The sequence below is a fragment of the Bombus huntii genome, chromosome 15 (assembly GCF_024542735.1).
Source record: "Bombus huntii isolate Logan2020A chromosome 15, iyBomHunt1.1, whole genome shotgun sequence".
Classification (NCBI taxonomy): Eukaryota; Metazoa; Arthropoda; class Insecta; order Hymenoptera; family Apidae; genus Bombus; species Bombus huntii.
Window position 1 is genome coordinate 4,192,747 of NC_066252.1, and position 18,145 is coordinate 4,210,891.

The 18,145-nt window shown below is 47.0% G+C and overlaps 1 protein-coding gene across 5 annotated transcripts in view; it reads left to right on the forward strand.

The window, feature by feature from the left end:
* The window catches only part of LOC126873726 (uncharacterized), an 81,436-nt gene that overhangs the window by 8,100 nt on the left and 55,191 nt on the right, over positions 1-18,145 (forward strand). The window contains exons 1-2 of one of the 5 annotated variants that reach the window (XM_050634906.1): positions 5,259-8,365; positions 9,511-9,940. The exons of 3 other annotated variants lie outside the window; for them this stretch is intronic. The gene's annotated coding sequence lies outside the window, so the exon portion shown is untranslated. Of the gene's footprint in view, positions 1-5,258; positions 9,941-18,145 lie in introns of those variants that run through there. One more of the 5 variants, XM_050634905.1, reaches the window with a different exon arrangement.

Consider the following 18,145-nt stretch of genomic DNA (forward strand, 5'->3'; position numbering starts at 1 on the left):
TTCTACCAAGGAAAGAAACTGATGGACATGGACGCACAACTTCTGCTACGTAAATACACAATATTCCTTTGAATTTCGATCGTTTTTCGAAACAGTCTTGCACTTCGTTAGAAATGTCTAATTCCGGTTAAATGTCTACCTTCGGATAGTTTCTGACGCGAGAAACGTAAAAGCGTGAAAAATCGAATCAATTTCCGAGAAAGGAAACAAGCTCCAAAAAGCCACGGCTCGTACATATTTCAGCGTGCTGCTCGAGTCGCAGTCAATGGAAACGTCCATCGGCAAACGTTCCGCCTTAATTAAACCGCTCGATGGACGCGGTGTTTCGCAGTATCGTGTCGTTGTAAACGCGTGTATCACGACTTTTATCGCGAGTCGAAATTGAAACGACACCGCGCGCGATTATACGCGGTAAATTGAATCCCGCGATCCCGGGATTTTTCGAAAACAGACGCGCGGAATCGACAGGTGCTCGCATTCGTTCCAAATGAATTTCATGGCGAGCGATAAACACGTCGATCGCCGTGATTTCGCGCTCCATTTTATTTATTTGTTTATTTAAACGAGTGAGAAAAAGCCGCGGGTTGGTATAAAAAAAAAAAAGAGAGAGAGAGAACTACGGCATAAAACGCGATTCGATGAAACCATTTTGCGCGTTAACTGGAAAGCGCTGTCTTGAAGGAAAGTTTGATCTTTTTACTGTTAATTGCCATCCCCCTCTTTTTTTATAAGAATTCCATTGAAGTTTTGTTCGAGGGATTTCATCGAAATCTCGATTTCTACTCTATTGAAAGTTTGATATACAAATAGAAGAAACGATATTTTTCGAAAACGCCTATTCAGATGTCGCAGATTTTCGTCCTTAAACGACATCGACAGCCGAGTGGAACAATTTTCTCTTTTTTCCTATTCGAGGTAGCCGCGAGCTGGCTCGCTAAAAGCAAAACTTTTCCCATTTAACTGGTACCACCTCTCACCGGCTCGCGAGGGGGACGTAATGCCGTAAGATTTATAGAAAAGCATGCCGAGGCTGATTTTTCGAGATAATAACTTCTCTCTTCCGCGACTGTTTGCCGATCGCTACGCAGACGTTTTTCTTACTTTCGAAGGGAGGGGCGGAGGGGCGGGGAAAGGCGTCGAAAATCGGACTTGCAGAATTTTAACCTTGTTTTATCTTAAAAGGCGAATAGCCTTCCACCGCTTGCCTCTCAGACATCTTTCTTCCCTCGAATCTCGGACACTTCGTTCCGAGCTTCTGCAAAGTTTCCTCTACTTGGTTACTTTTTCTCGAGAGATTCGTCTCGTCTGAAACACGAAACTCAATTCGACATCTATCGGAGCTGGTCGAATGCAAAATCTCGCAGCGTTTCAACCAACTAGGTAAATTGCAAGTCCAAAAGGAAATCAGGATGCGAGAATTCTCTTTTTCCCTGATTCTTCCCACAGTAACGATCGCAGGACGTAAACACGATAAGTATATATATATATATTTTTCTTGATTTTCTGGTTTTAAGTGTTACTTTCCTGTAAAACATAGATAAAATAAGATTTATATCGCGTTTCTCCCCTCCACTGCTCGATTACTCAGAAGAAAGCCGTGCAAGCGTCGAGTACACCCGCGAAAGTAGCATTTATAATTACACCGATAATTACTGAAATTTCTTTCGAATATCCTGGACAGACCACCGCCGATGAATACCGACAAAAGTCTCGGCGTCGGCTATTAAAACGGCAGCAGGAAGGAACCGTCCACGAAATAACTTTTATTACTGAATCAAGTACGCAGAAACTTGATAATCCTAAGTAAACAGAGGGTTAAGGGTCGCGTTTCATGCACAGAGAAAGACCGAGAAGGAAGGGGAATAAGTATGGGATGGAGGAAGAAAGCGAACGAACGAAGGAAAGAGAGTGAAGTGGTGAGCGTAGAATACGTGGGACATGGGCCAGTGTTTGTGCGTGCGGGGGTAAAAAGCCGCGGAGGGGGTGACTGTCGCGAGAATAGCGAGGTTGCGAGGGAAGACCGGGGGTTGCATAGGCTTCGATGGCTAAGGGACGTATACAAAAGTATGATAAAGGGGTTGGCTGGAGGGGTGGATCGCGGAAGGGGTGTTCTCGGTGACTCGTCGGAGAAAACGGTGGGGATGGCGCGGCGGTGCGATGGGGGCAGCCCGGTGACGGTGCGCTAGGTGGTGGAAGTGGAGAAAAGGGATTGTTTGAGAGCATCGACGACCAGACGGGGCCACTTGCCTCCGTTCGACACCCTCTTACGCGCCTATCCGCCCCGCCCTGCCCCGCTCCCCACTGACGTCACGGACCAGCACACTTTTAAACGAATAATGCAAATTGATTTTGCGATTGTCGTCGCCGTCTACGCGGCTAGATGCCGAGCACCGATGCCTCTGTCGTGTTGAAAGACAGCCTTTGTTCCAGCCACCTGGAGAAAACTGTCTCTTCTCTCTCCCTCTCTCTCTCTTTTCTCTGAATGCCACTCTATGTCTAAGTACGGCTAACGAAACCCGTGTTTTTTTTTTATTTCACCCTCTAATAAACCGATGCGAGAATTTTCAATCGAATCGTAGGGAAAAGTCATCGGGAATGGGATTAGTAATTACGTACTTGGAAATTATATGTGCTTTGGTGCGTATTCTCCTCGAATTTTGCATATTGATGCGTAGGTTCTTGCTTTATGATTTCGTTGAAAAATTATTCAAACCAGACTTGACTAATCACTGTCACAGTATCGACAAATTGTAGAGAATTTTTGAATGATAATTCCCAGTCTGAGGAAGCGCAATTATAATATGTTGAATTGACATCGTAATTTATGTAGCTTGATTATGTGCAAAGAGGGAATAGAAAATCCAGTAATAGTAGGTTTCCTTAGTAAAGGTCAAAATGCCATGACGCTTCCGAGTACTACGCTTACAAGTACATATGTACGTCAGTAACTTTTCAATGACTACATCATTTTATACTTTTTCCTTTTTTCTTATTTACTTCTGCACAACTTCATTGTTGAAGTTGCCACGTGTAGATCGTTCCATTTGCAATTCTAGTGTTTCTTGCTCGTAACAAATACAATCGACTTTTACGTTTATTCGTGCATTGCTTACGATATATGTAGACTGGAGAATCAGCGTGACAATATTTGCGGACAAACAGGACGGACAACCTCTGTAGAATCACGCAATTTATTTAGCGGTCTCCAAGACAAATTTCTACCGATTTACTATTTCTTCTTGTTTAATCGGGATTAGATTAGTCACGAAACAAGAGAAACGTATTATAAGATTAGCCAACTTGGATGATATAATGTTTTCCACGTTTTGATCGACGTGTATCTGGAATTTCCTGCTTTTCTGGGAATATTTTCATGCATACGATGACACTCGCGACCTTCGATCGACCCTAGCGCATTCACACACTGGATTTGCACGCCCGCCTCGAAACGACAAAGAGGGTACAATCGAAAAGGCTTGCCGAGACGCCATTATCTGCTCGTGTCGCGTCAAAATTAAAATTTATATGGTGTACGGCGAAATGGTGCGATGCATCACTTCGAGCTTGTGTAACGATGGACAAAAGAACCAAGCGAACATGACAAAAATTCTTTATTAGGTCTGGAGGCATTGGTAATGAGAATTTGAAAGCATCGTGTGAGATCATTCTGCCCCCTTTAATCAAAGTATTCTATTCTAGTATTTTTGCATTTTTCAGGATACGCTCAGACTGCTACGTACTTGAAATATTAATGAACGAAACTTAAGGTTTTCTTTGGTTTAGAAATGACGGATAGAAATTGCGACGATTGTAATTTGTTCAAAGCTTTCGCGCGTCATACTTGAATAAAAATTCGTATACGATAGCCAGTACACACGCATGAAGCGTTCGTTCAAAAATCAATTTAGCAGAAGCTGGGTGGCACTTAGCTGTGCATTTCGATCTCCAGTTAAAAACATTTTCATCCGGTGTAAATAAATTTCAGTAAGTTACGCGTACCTGAGCTGAAAACGAGATAGATCGACCACGAGTCGAGAGTCATAAAGAACGGAAAAAGACTTGACAAAATGACGCTGCGACGAGTGTCATCGAGTACCGCATACGATGATCGCTATAAACGAGACTAAATTGTACACTCGTTTCGAGCACGGTTTTTACGAGGTTCGATTTGATTAATTATTTAAAAATCGTCGAGATACTAGGGCCGTTTTAAAATCAACTTTTCCACCATCAAACACCGGCGATGCAGGAACCGACGAATGATATACAAATCGCGTCGCTGTTAACGCGTTCCGACAAACCTTCGTTATCGTATTCCCGATTTGATGTCTCCAGAAACAATGTCGGGTCGATGATACGATACATCGATTACATTAGGTTGTCGTATATGAAATACCGCTTCTCCGAAGTTTCATTTTGATAGGCTTAACGTCACTCGCTAAACCTCATCGAAGAGTTTTTTGACGATGTCTTACGTTTTATCTTCCTAATATCAGATCTTTATAGTCGTATGAAAGTACTACTGAACGATACGAAACTTGATTCTTTGGTACTTGGACTTAATTAATTAGTTTGTCAATGCTATAAGAAATACAGTGATGTGGCAATACTTTTTGTATCCACCGTAGAAATGGCGCAACTATCATAAGATTCGAGTGGAAACGTTATACGAAACGTTGTGCGTTCTCGTGTTCGGTGAAAAGGTATCTTATAATCTTTACACCGTGTGTCTCCCGTGTCTGTCCGCCGTTAAAAGCCCTCCGTTTCGCAATTCCGCGAACGCCTGTCGCTCAGTTTCCTCCGATCCCTTCGGAATTTCAAGTATGCAATAATTTAATCCTTGGCCGTTCCTTTATTTCCGGCGCGGCAGAGTAGAAAGGTTAAATAGATTAATTGCTTAGGTCGGGATCGATCGAATATGACAGAGGGGTGGTTCTCTTTTCTCTACCGCCACCACCGCCGCCCCCTCTTTATTCTTTTTTTCCTGCGCCTGGAAATTGCTATCGCTTTGAGAATTAAACCTGGACTCGGTTCACTCGCTGCGAACGAACAAAAGGTAGTGGGGGAGGGGGGGTGGAAAGGCGGAAAGACGAGGGAAGAAGACTGGTGAGGGGGAGGGGCTGGGAGAAGGCGGTAGGACGCCAAAGGGGGCAAGTGGGGGAAAGCCATAACGATGATGCTCGTTATTCGAAAAAGAAAGAAGAAAATATATCGCTGCCGAGGACTGTGATGAACGAGAAAGCAGAAGGCTGCCTGATATCGTTTTTTCGCTTTAATAAATCCCTCCTCCCCCTCTCTGTGCACTTTTTACTTCTACGATTTCATTCCCATGGCTTTCGAACGGGTCGACTACGGGGTTACTACACCGAAACCGCCGCAAAGAGTCATATCCATCGAGTCGCATTGCAGAGTCGTCGTAAGAAAGGAGCTGCCTCCCTAATCAAAATTCCTTTCCGTAACGCGATAAGATACGTCGCGCCGCGCCGTTTGGTAAACGCGTCCTGTCCTCAGAAATGGAACGCCACCGGTTCCTTGCTTCGTCGTCTCGCTTTATCGGAAGTTTCGAAAAGAGTTTCCTACTTGGTAGCTCCATTTTTTTGTTTGCAGAAGCTTTATGTAACCGTATGTTCGAGGCTTTGTGGCTCATCCAGTAATTCTTTTTTTTGCTTCCACGTGTATACACGAGATAATCTACTAATGATTGTGATAATGGTGCAGAAGCGTCACTAACGGATTTGCTCTCGGTGAAAGGACAAGCTAAATAAAGCGAAAGAAGGGGAAACAGTCTGCTTGCTTAATTGAACGGAATGGTCTTAACGTAACTCCCCTTGTTCGAGCGAAAATTGTGAAGAACGGTATTATGGTCTCCCAAATTTCGCGTTGATAACAAAACGACCTTTAAATCGATCGAATAACGTCGATGGTTGCTTGGGCTGTACAGATAGTTTCGTTTCCCTTCTACGACGCCTGTAGGGCTTCTCTGGCACACGAAAAGGCCGGGAGCGGGACAACGCTTCACCACGACGAAATACAATCCTAAAGAGAGAAGAGCTTCTTTCCTGTACTTCCACCCGGAAGTCACACGCGCACCGCACCGGCAACAAGATACCACCGATCCATAGCGTGTTGAACTTATACTCGCTTTTTACTTGTCTCTGGTAGAATCGAAACGAATTTTATACTCCCTCGTAGCACATAACTCATAGACGTATTCTTGGTAAGCACGCTCGCCTGAAAATGTCTCTTTGTAAAACGCTAAGAAACGTAACTGGAATAAAAAATCTACGCTTTTCGGTGTAAAAGGCGCATTAATCCGCAAGTGGAAAAAAAAAAGATATAGACAGGATTGTACGTGTGGTGGTAAAGCACGAGGTATAACGTTACAGGCCAACGTGCAGAGTTACACGGGCCACGCAACCTATACAGATCGCGCTGTTCGTGTAATACGAAACTGCAAGTAGTTTCTCCGCGAGTTCGTGACGATTAATCGCCGTCACGCACACCACACCTATCTATCGATGATTAACGAGCGGACAATTAGTCGATCCTATACGCTTGTTTATGGCCCGAAAATTAGTTGTACGCGTCTTATCGATGCGATCGTTCGCGTTGCGTCGCATCGGTGATTCGGTAATTACGAGCCTCATGGAATTCCGCACACACACACACACACACACATACACACCCGCCCCCTTTTCCACCCCTGTCCCTCTCGTCCACCCTCTCTCTCTCGTTGCAGACCTCTCGAAACGAAGAATCGATCCGCCGTTCGCGTCTCTCGGTTCGCTCCCCCTGAAAAAAGGAGGCAGAAGAATCGAAGAAAAAAAAAAAAAGAAAAATGAAAGAGAAAGAGAGGAGCGGACGGAGTAGGAGGAAGAGCCGTAGTCGTAGGAGGGACGGGTGTCGGCCGTGGAGTTCGGGGGCTCGAGACTCGGGACAGAGCTAGAGAGAGAGATAGTGTGAGAGAATGAGATCGAAGGGGGAAGGGTATGGAGTAGATCGCGAGTGAGCAAGAAGGTGATACGTAGTATGTACTCCTTCGAGCCAGCGCAAGATGGATTTCCGCGAACTTCGAGCGGGCCTTAACTCGCGAAAAATGTCAAAGTGAGTAGAAGAATAGGTGGTGGGCAGGGGCAGCAGGGGAGAGAGAAGAGTAGGATAGGAAGAGAGTGAAAAGGGTGACTGGTAGGTGAGGTAAAGGGGCGTAAAACGAAGCGTCGTCGTCGTCGTCGTCGTTGCTCGCCGTCGCCGCCGCTACCACCGTCACATCTACGGTGCGTCCGTTGTCCGCCGTTCGCCGTTCCCCTATATACGTGTATCCGCGTGCTTAAGATCCAAAAGCGCGGCTGTCGAGGAGACGAAGGAGTGGGGATAGTCTCGTGGGGAAAAAGGCCGCGCAGAAGGAGAAAGAGGGAATTGCATGACGGAGGGACAGAGTCGATGGAGGGGATGATTGTCAAAACAGGGCTGCAAGACGCTACGAAAAATGTTCGTATTTATGGCACTATTTCCGCCGCTTCGAACCCCCAACCTCCGGCCTGCATCACCCACCCCCTCCCACCTTGTGCCTCGCCTTGTCTGGCCTCCTCGCGAAATCCTCTCTTCCCCCGTTTCTTTTTTACTTCCTCCTGCCGTCGTTTTCCAGAGTGCGCGGCGCGGCACGGCGGCCGTTCTTACTTTTCTTGCTTTTCTCTTCTCCTCTCTCTTCGCAGAGTAACCCCACCATGCGTCTTCCCGTGCCTCACTTCCCCTTCCCCCTTCCCGTTTCTTTCTATGTCGTTTACTCTACCCTACCTTCAGTCCCGATCCCTACCCCAAACAACCTCTCCCCACTATCGAGAGTAACCGACTCGCCGGCGGGAGTTTCCCCCACTTTTGCGGCGCCACTTTAATGTTACATTAATAAAAAGCAACAATCAATATCTTCCCCGTAAAAAATTTTAATCTATAACAGAGAGAATTCCGGCCCCTCCCGCATCTCCTACCACCGACCGACCTCTCGCGTTCTTCCTCGCGTGCGCTCTCTTTCACTCCATCCTCTTTCCTCTTTCTCTATTCCTCTCTTCGATTCTCTCTCACTCTCTTCTGCCTCCCGCCCTCTTGAGAAAAGCGCTGCTACGAACCGTGCCGAGTTCACAGTATCGTATCCAGACTGTACGGGTACCCTGTTGTCAGAGTCAACGACGCGCGAAGTGCGTGTTGTCATTTCACTTTTCACACCGGCGAGTGAAGGACCGCGAGCGGACCGCCCTTCGTCGTGTTGTTACACGTGCCCTTTTCTCGCGCCCTTCCGAGCGCTCCACGCTCACCCTTCGCGCGCCACCCGCCGCTTTCCATTCTGCGTTTCTTTTTTCGTCGCTCGGAAGTTAGACTCATCTTCGTTTTTTATTTCCCTCTGTGTCTCACTCTCTCTCTCTCTCTCTCTCTCTCTCTCTCTCTCAATCCTTTACTATTTTCCTCGGACTCCCCTCCCTTCCTCTCCATCCCTTTCCCTTTCCCTTTCTTTCTCTCTTTCGCTCTGTGCATCGTTCCGACTCGTTCACTCGCACACGCCAGTGACATACACGCGTTATATTCGTTCGGGGGGAAACGTGGTGCGTGCGCGTATTATACACACAACATACGGAAGTCGAAAATGTGACGAGGTGGGGTAGAGATGTGCGTGTACGGTCGCGAATCCGCGTACGTGTTTTAGGAAAAACGTGCTTGCAGCCTCTCCTTTCAGAGATCTCACGTATTCGGGCGCGACCACGTCGGAAGGGGAAAAAAATACGCAACATAGACGATGGAATGAATAGAGAGCATTGTTGGTATCGTTTCTCGTGTATTGAACTCTCTGCATCGGAGTTCGCATCGATGTCGCAATAAAATTTACGTCGGCCGGGAGAGTTAAACGTGACATCTGTGTGTCGCGTCGGTGTTAAGTACGCGAACCGTTGAGCGTAAACGATTCCGATCGAATCTACTTAAATTTCAACGAGCCGAGTGAGAATCGCGCTCCGGCAGTCGCGCAACGAACGCTGACCTTTCTTATCGCTCGTTCGACGAATTGCTTTTCCGCAAAAGTTCACTCGAATATTTATCTCCGTGCGATTGGCCGAGATCGAAAGGAATACAAGCTACAAGCTCTGCGATTCTTCCCGTACGTTCGAATGGAAATCGAAATAGCGCCGTTCGGTTTCTCGCCACTCCGATTTTACATTCGTGTATAGTATATAACCATAACCGAGGGCACGAGCTCTCTCGACCTCCGTTTCTTCTTCCCGGACAAAAGGGTACAGAAGTAGCGGTGCGAGCAGGAGAGAAGACGCACCGAGCGAAAAAGGCGAAGGAAAGACAGAGAGGAAGAAAGAGGGAGAACGAGACGGATAACGCGAAAGAGTCAGGAGTGGGAAAGGGAGGGAGAAACAGCGGTCTCGCGCATCTCTGCGCGCGACGAAGGCAACTGAGCTTCTTCGGACCTCAAGAGACTATAGTCGACTATTTTAACTTGAACACTATGTTTTGCAGCGTATCTTGCCGCTGACTCGGCGGAAATCGTATATTGTTATCTCTGTTTTTTCTGTACGCGCCTGCTCTCTGCTGGTGACTTTCATTGATACCGTTGGAAACATTTTTTTTCAAACCCGCGTCCCCTCGCGTTTGTGCTGGTTAATTTTCGCCGTTCGATCGGCGATCGCATTCGGACCCGCGCTCACAGATTCACGAGTAGCAACCATTCAAACGCCAACATTTTTTGCGCGCGTGCTTTCGTAGAAAGTTTCGAAGAGTTGTGCCAAGTGTGTCGAGACCGTCTGTAGTTCGAATCAAATTTGTGCCGCGTGATACAAGCAACAACTACAGAGTGATTCACTTCCGGACTCGAGGACTACGAGTCATCGATCATTCTCACAGCTAGGAAGTATCGTACAGCTTTGACAGGCGACTTCGACGGAACAACGTACGTAATATGTGATATTTATTTTTAATTGCCGTTTTCATAAGAACTAATTGAAATTAAAAACATATTTCCACCATATGATATCGCCAGCTACGAAACCTTCTCGCGATATTTTCAATTTCTCCGGGTTAAAACGTATTCATGGGTGTTCGAAGAAAACGCGAACTTCTTAACAGGATGACATTGCACCGGGATCTCTCGCCCCTGGCCGTGCGACGCGTAGGTCAGGTTAGAAACTGTGCGAACGTTTCCGCGACGCACGTTGCTGTTGTGTGTGCCGCGCGGCGAGACAGAGAGCGTGGCATCGAGGCAGCACGGCGGAAAGATCGAGGCAGAGCCACGAACAACACAACAAGCGAGAGGGATAGATGTAACTACTGTAGAGGGAAAAGAAAGCGAAACGAGGCGCGAGAGTGAGAAAGGAAAGAGAGCACGCGGCATGGTCGTAACGTGGTAGCGTCGAATTCGTACGGGTGACTGAATGGAATGAGTCGTCTGCGGCAGCGCGGGGAAGGATAAGGGCCGGACCAATAGAGTCGAGAGTTTCGTCAGAGCCGTGAAAGGAGGGAGAGCGACGTCGTTGGAAGGGGCGAGCTGACAGACTTACACACGTGCGTTTGAACCTACGCTACGCGTACGCTCGTTGCGATCGCACAGAACATCATACGGTGCTGCTGCTCTACCAATCTTGCCTAACTGTTGAATTGATTCAGCGATACACGATTTCCGACCGATCGATCGATTCGTAGCATCGAACCGCGCTTACTGTCTAGTAAATTAGTTGCTGTTAGTTGATAATAAATTTATTATTTGAACGAAACGAATTATCGATAGCAGCATAGAATGTATCTACGCGTGTTGTACGAAATATTCTGAAATTTCGTCTGTTATTAGTACTACATCTTCTAATGCTTTACTAAGCAACTGTCTAAAGAAATTGTAAGTTTCACGTACATTTTCAAATTGATTTGAAATCTTACGTTTCTCTTTACAGTGCCTAATGATATTCCGAATTCTTTTATGTAAGATATGGACATAGAAGTTTTCTATAATAATTGTCTAAATATTTTCATGAGTCAACGTAAGTGACACATAGGAAGAACAAAAAAGCTTAGTAACACAGTGGATCGCACAGTAAATTCGTATTAGTCATACGAGTAGAGGCGGTGTCAAAGTTCATTCAGTAGTATCAGTAGCACTCGAGAGAGCGTCATTCCCATTGCTTGGCCGCGTGGTACGTGGCCCATACACACATGCACGCTCACACACGCCCGGAACTCGTTTATTCTATCTCTCCATGCGTACGTGCACGCTGTGGAAAACCAGCTGTGCGAATCGATTGGTCGAGGATTCGATTTTTCTCTTCCCCGTCGATGCTGTGGACTGATAACTAGTCACGTGACCAGATTTATTCAAAGGATTTACTAAGGAACATCCGCTACGCTGATTTCGATGAAAGTTCTACGCGTTTATACAATGAATATCAGATAAAGGGACGAGAGGATATCTTTTTAGCCAAGCAGTTTTAAATTTCATTTTCCCTCGCTCTCAGAGATTCGTTTCTCTGACGCTGTCTTCGAAACTATAGGGAACATGAGAAAACTTTTTGATAAATGTGTTATATGTCCTTCCTATAATTCGTCAGTGGAATAGAATCTTATTCCATCGAAACATTTGAAATTCCATTTACTACGAAACAATATTAAGGGCCGAGATCTACTATTGGCCAGTGTTTTTGATAGATTTCACTTCGATTGTGAATTAATGCCGGAATCACACGCGATATAGGATATTTAGCGAAGATAGATTAATGATCACATGCGTTATGCACTATGTACGTGCACTATGCTGGAATACAATGGGATTAACAATGCATATCGATAATTGATTCCAATTATACATGGTAATTGGTGGCAAGAGTTCATGGTAAAAGCTCATGAATAATAATATCGACCGAGTATTTTTCTTCCTTCGTATACGATACGTCCGGTTATGATAGATGAAAAAGAGCGAGACGATTGACCACCAGGAAAAGTTGTGTAAAACGTATGCTTGTTATTTCAACAATCGGTAATTTTTAACGTAGTTTATCTTTGCCGATCGATTTTCTTGCTTAGCGAAATCGTGCAACACCTTTTATTCCATCGTCGATTGTTCGCAGACCGTCTGCCAGCAGAAGTGCTAGGTCATTGTATCTCGCATACCGCTGCCAGGATTTTATGACCTGTTAACGACGATCGTGTACAATTGGAATACATCGTGGTCCGAAAGTAACAAACGGCACGAAGTCGTCGGCGTTAACAAAAATTGCAAAAGTATCGTGGGAAACGAAAATGTTACGTAACGCGAAAAGTACGAGGAACGTATGGATTTCTAGGACAGTGAGAAAGGTTGCGAGAATTAAATTGGAACGCTTCTATTCTGGGTGGCGTTTGACGGCCATCGTTGTTATTCTCATTAAGCATAGCGAACTCGAAGTAAAATTGTAAAAGGCACGGGTCATTCGGAGTCTTGGCGCGCAAAGGGAGAAGAGAGGCTTTGCTCTCTAGAGGAATGCTCTGCCGGATTGAGAACTCGGATCCATCCGGCCGGTCTCGAAAACCTGTTGCATTTTAACGACGCGACCGATTCTTTGGAAATCCGGCTGCTTGTGCTCGAACCAGCCAATATCACTCTTGGGAAAAACCCTTCTATGTCGTTGGGATTACCTATATTAACGTCGAGCAAACGCTCGATTATACCATGTTTTCTAATAATCGTTAATTTTCTTATGATAAGTATAGCAACGAATAAGACAAGCATGTGCAACGAGTGATCAAGTTATTTATAGGTTTCGTCCGCGTTTCTCTTGTCCTTTTCCATTTGTTTAATTGTTGTTGTATACGTCGTGGGATTATAAGCAAAGACAGCAAACAAACATATTTAACATAAAAGATGTAAAAGTGGTAAAAAGTCGATTCTTGACACATCATCTGCCAACTATAGTTACAGAACACGATTACAACGATGACTGTGATGACTACGAAATAACATCAGACGTTGTACAACGTATATATACATACTCGTGCAGATGGTTGACACGAATAACGCGGCGAGGATGTCGCGCGATGCCTGGCGGTCCATGATTCATAAAATATCGAACGGAATCCTCGCAGGCCGCGTTTTTGCGGCATGCGATCATCGGTCATTGCATGTACGCGTTTCCGCGTTTCGGTTCACAGGATTTTTCTGGATCGATAGTGCTGCGGCGAAACAGAGTGGAAGAAGAGGGGGGAGGTTCCCCGGCGCATAAACAAACGTGTATGCATGCTTATTAAATACTTTAGGATACTCACGCGATGCCGTGTAATTTACGGTATAATTTAAAAAACGGTCGAGAGCCAGCGCGTAATCGTATTGCCGGCCACGATGCAAAAGCTCCGCGAACCACGCGCGCCGCTACCTTGCCCCCTTCTTATTTATAACGTGTCAATAGCGTATCGTATTACTTCCGGTTGTTAACACCGATCAATAGCGTATATCTTTCTTTCACGATAACCCGACTCGAGCTGCGCGTTCGCTTCGCTTAAAATCGTTTCTCGTCCAATTACACTTCTACGGCAATCGTTTTTCCTTCTTTTTCCTTCTAAAAATCTGTTCGGTTCAAACGGTTCTAACGTCGACTTAAACGGTCGTCCCCCTTTTTAAAATTCATTTCGCCGAAGAAGCCGCTCGAGCAGGCTCTAGAGAACGCGAACATCGCGAACCAGTATCGGGCAGCTGTTTACGAAACGGCTTCACAGGGCAAACAACGATCTCGTTCGACTCGATCGCTTCGAGTCGTGCTCGAGAACTCTAAAGCACACTTCCGCCGTTGATTCTGGCGTCATTAAGAGCGAGCCTCGGGCCCGACCAGCTCGAACTTTGCCGCCGCGGAATGCCTGACTCGTTGGATCGTTCCACCGGAAGTTCCCGTACTCTTTCCCGCTCTCGAGCTTTCAACTCGCGCCGCTACACTGGCCCAGGAAGGGGCGGCAAGAGGAAGAGGAGGGAACAGCAGGGGGCGGGAGTGTGTATGTGGCTCGCTCGGGTACGTGATACCCGCGAGATTCTGAAAAGGACAACCACGCTCGCGTCTCGCTTGCTTGCTTTTAGCGAGGAGACCGGATTAACCCGAAAGCAACCTCGTCTGACGAAGGACGTGGCCTAGTCCGTGTATCTTCGGCACACGGAAACGGGCCAATCCCTCGCGGATCATTATATTTTTATAATATCGCGGGCCATTTATATTTGGACCGATCCAAGTCTTGTTACCTTGGACGTCATTGAAATCGTAATGAAAGTTCACACGGTTAAATACAGATCGCTGTTTTCGAATGGTTCCTCCTCGTCTCTTCCTGCCTATTTACGACGATTCCTGTAGATGCGCCACAATGTACTTACATACGTATGTATTCGATTCAGTCTTATAACGACCACCGAAGGTTGTAATTCCTCCTCTCAGGCTCGTACTTGCCTCGCTCCGAGTTACTCGAGTATGTTGTCTTTGCTGTCAAAGGGTTAGTATCGAAGCTTTTAGTTACCGCGATTTTACTTTTTTCGAGTTTCTAGTTCACTCGATACCGAGAAATTGTGTTATTAAGCTGCGATGCGAGAAATTGCGAACAAGGGTGTTGTATGAAATTTCAAGAGATTTCTAGACGATGAAAATATAGTTTTTGTATACACATGCCACTGGCGTTCGACAGAGGGAAGAGCTTCTGTCGAATTCTAGGTTGTGCTATACAAAGGAAAGGATCGGAAGAAAAGCGTTTGTTCGGAGTCAGGTTGAAAAAGTTTGCCCCCTTTGACGAAATTGACTCGGACGAAATAGCTAAATCGAAGAGACATCCCGGCCGATTAGTGTAACGTTTCCTCCTGTCAGAGTCAGTGTATCGTACTCGAGCCTTTTCGCCACTGTACATCGACGGGACACCTCCGACCGATGCGCACGTATCCTATGGTGTATATATATGTGTATATATATACACATATATACGTATATATATATATCCAACAAAACACCATAGAAGAGAGTCCAGGACAACGAAGAGTTAGAACGACACGGAGGTGGAGGCGGAGGAGATAGGTGGAGGTGGAGGAGAAGACGGAGAAGGACAGAGGTGATGGTGGTAGTGTGTGTGGTGGTGGAGAGAGGCAATGGTGGAAGATGGGAGATTTTACAAAAAGCGAGGCAGAGCGGCCCCTTTCGTCGCGCGGCCGCGACGGGCGGAAGGGGGGCGGGGGTGGGGGAGCAATGCGGGGGCTAGGGAGAGGGCGGACGACCTCGACGATGATACGACAAAAAATCAGATGCACGGCCATTGGCTGTTCTCAATTCGAATTATTGGCTTCCCCGGTCGCCGTTCGTCAGAGCCTCCCCGACCTTCTCGATACTCTTTCTCTCTTTCTAGCTCTCTTTCCCCTTTTCTCTTTTCCTCCGATCTCTCCTACCACTTTTCCCTCTGCCTGCTCCGCCACTGCCGCCACCGCCGCCGCCGCCGCCGCCGCTGCTGCCGCCGCCGCCGCTGCCACCGCCGCCTCTGCCACCGCCATCTCCTCCGTCGAGCCTCCATCTCCTCTCTCGCCCCCTTCGGGAATGGGCGCCGGCGAGAAGGGCCGAAAAAACTTCGAAAAAAAAATCCAATTTCGTTGCCATGGTGACCGGCGTGCGTTGACTTTGATAAAGATCCCCCGAACGAGCCACCTCCGCTTTTCTGCCTCCTCCGCCTCTTTCTCCTCCGTCTCCTGCTCCGTACTCTTCATCCTCCTTCTCCGCCTCCGCCTCTTGCTCCTCGGTCTCCTCCTGGCTGGTTCGTACCCTCCGCCACGACGCCGTCGCTTTCGCAGTTTCTCTGATTGTACGCACGCTCTCGTCCTCTCCTTGCCTGCGCTCTCGTTCTCGCTTTCTCTCTCTCTCTCTCTCTCTTTCTTTCTCTCACTCTATCATTCTCTCTCTGTACATGTACACGTGCACAAGCCAGCGATCGTTTCTACATGGTCTGTATGTATGTACAGCGTGCGCGCGAGCGAGGGAACACCGGTGGATTCGTCGGCGAACAGCCGATATACGAAGGGATGGGGCCGCGAAGCCTCACAGGGGCTAGCGGTGCCGCGGTTTTGGTTGACCCATATCAAAAGGGAGGAGGTGCCCCCGGATGTTTCGCTGGCCGGACTCGTTGAGTGGATTGTTTGTTTCGGGCATCGACTATCGGGGAAAAAATGTTATTTACATGGCAGAGAAACGTTACCACAGCCGAAGACACAGGCCGACTTCTCCTCCACTTTGGCGTTGTGCGCCAAGGATAAATGCCGAGCGCGCCCGATAAAGGCCAGATCTATTTCCAAGAGAAACGTCTGCCTTTCTCGTCTTCCCTTCTATAGGTATAACGAAATAAGAGAAACGCGAACGTGATCGCATCGGTTCAAAGTCCTATGACTTTTCGGTGTACCGAGCGATGTAATACGAAAACTATATAGCCCTCGACAATGTTTCTTTAAGCCTAACCCCTCGTCCGCCTGCCCGCGATGAATAAACGATCGTGAGTTACGAGCAGATGCGTGTGCTTAATGCGAGTCCGTGCATAGGAGCAGAAAGTTGCGCGACGAAGAAGGCCCTGCCTACTGTATATTCTTGAGTAAGCGTGGGTGTACGTGTAAGGGGCCGCGTGTCTATCCCCACCAGGACAACGTCTGATTTTTATTTCGAAAAACTTTTTTAATAAAAAAGTTACCCGCGCCATCCCATGCCACACTAGGGGTAGTAGGAGCCTCGCTTATACGGCCAGGTGTATTCTATATAGAGGCTGTCGAGGAGAGCGAGAATGGGAAGAAGGGGGGAAGGGGACGACCAAGCCACCGGACCTCGCATTAAAAGTTTCACGGCGCTCACGATATTTCATAACTTTCCTATATTTCGAAAAACGTGCAGTCGACTAGTCGGATCCAGACGAGCCCCGGAATTTGTGTGCACACGGGCTTCCTACTCTTTTGGCCGTGTGTATCGCGATCAAACACGTATGTCGGCGGTGCTTACGCGCGAATAGAGAGCCTGTTACATTGCCATCTCTAACTTCTCTCCTAGGCCAACGTTGTTTCACCTCCTCGTCACGACTCTACACTCTGCCGGCTCACCATTTTATTCCATCTTCTTCTTCTCTTTTCCTTTCCAATCCTTCGTATTTCTCGCTCATGGCTGCCCCGGTCTTTGTTTCTCTTTCTGTTTCTACGCTTTTGCTCTTCCCTTCGTGTGTTCCTTTCGCTTCTAGTCGGCCGTTTCTTGTTCTTTCATTACATTCGTTCGCCGAGAACACACGGTTAAAAGTAACTAGAGCTGGTCGGAACGGCGCTCCGATCGATCGCTCCGAAACGTGCTGGAATCTCGTTTGCGATCGCGACGATAATTGTAAATGCACGCGCCGGGGGGAACGTTCTTTATATTCGCATTTCGCGTAAATTGTTTTTATCGTTTTTATCTCGGTGATCAGGACTTCGTGTCCGTACGTCTGCCTGTTCTCTTTTCCTTCCCCTTCGACTTTTAGTTCCATCGTCGTACATAAATCGAGCCGAGTCGAACCGAGTCGAATTGAACCGAGTTGAATGGAGGAGAGTCGAGTCGCACGAGAGATACTTTTTAACGAATATTCGAAATAGCCCTAATGGTTAAACGCGTCTCGCCGAAGTACAGTCCCTGGTACGAGTCGTATCCGCTCTGTCTCACGCATAATGAAACCACCAGACTTTTGCACCGTAACTGGCCTCCACGCTACTACGTACGACGATACACGACGAATCGAGTACAGTGACAGCTGCATACAACTAACCTCGTATTCTCATCAGTCTGTGTTAAGATGCTCTTAACATTGATGATACTCGTGTTCACGAGCTTCTGCCGGTCATTCGCATTCGCATAGCAGCAAAATAAATTGCCCGGTGAATCTTGATACGCTGGCCAGTGCTTCGAAGCCACTAGTCGAACGAGACGCTCTCGTGTGAAATTTGTGTTAATTGAAAGCATCGCGTATATTCGTTGCATCGTTTGGAACACGCTGCTCGGAACCGAGCCATGGTAAATACATTGTAGTTTCCCTTCGGTCCGATACTTTCTCGATATTTTTGTCCACTTATTGGAAAACTGTTAATATTATACCTACGTTAAATATCGAATTTTTCAGCGTAACTTTCCGC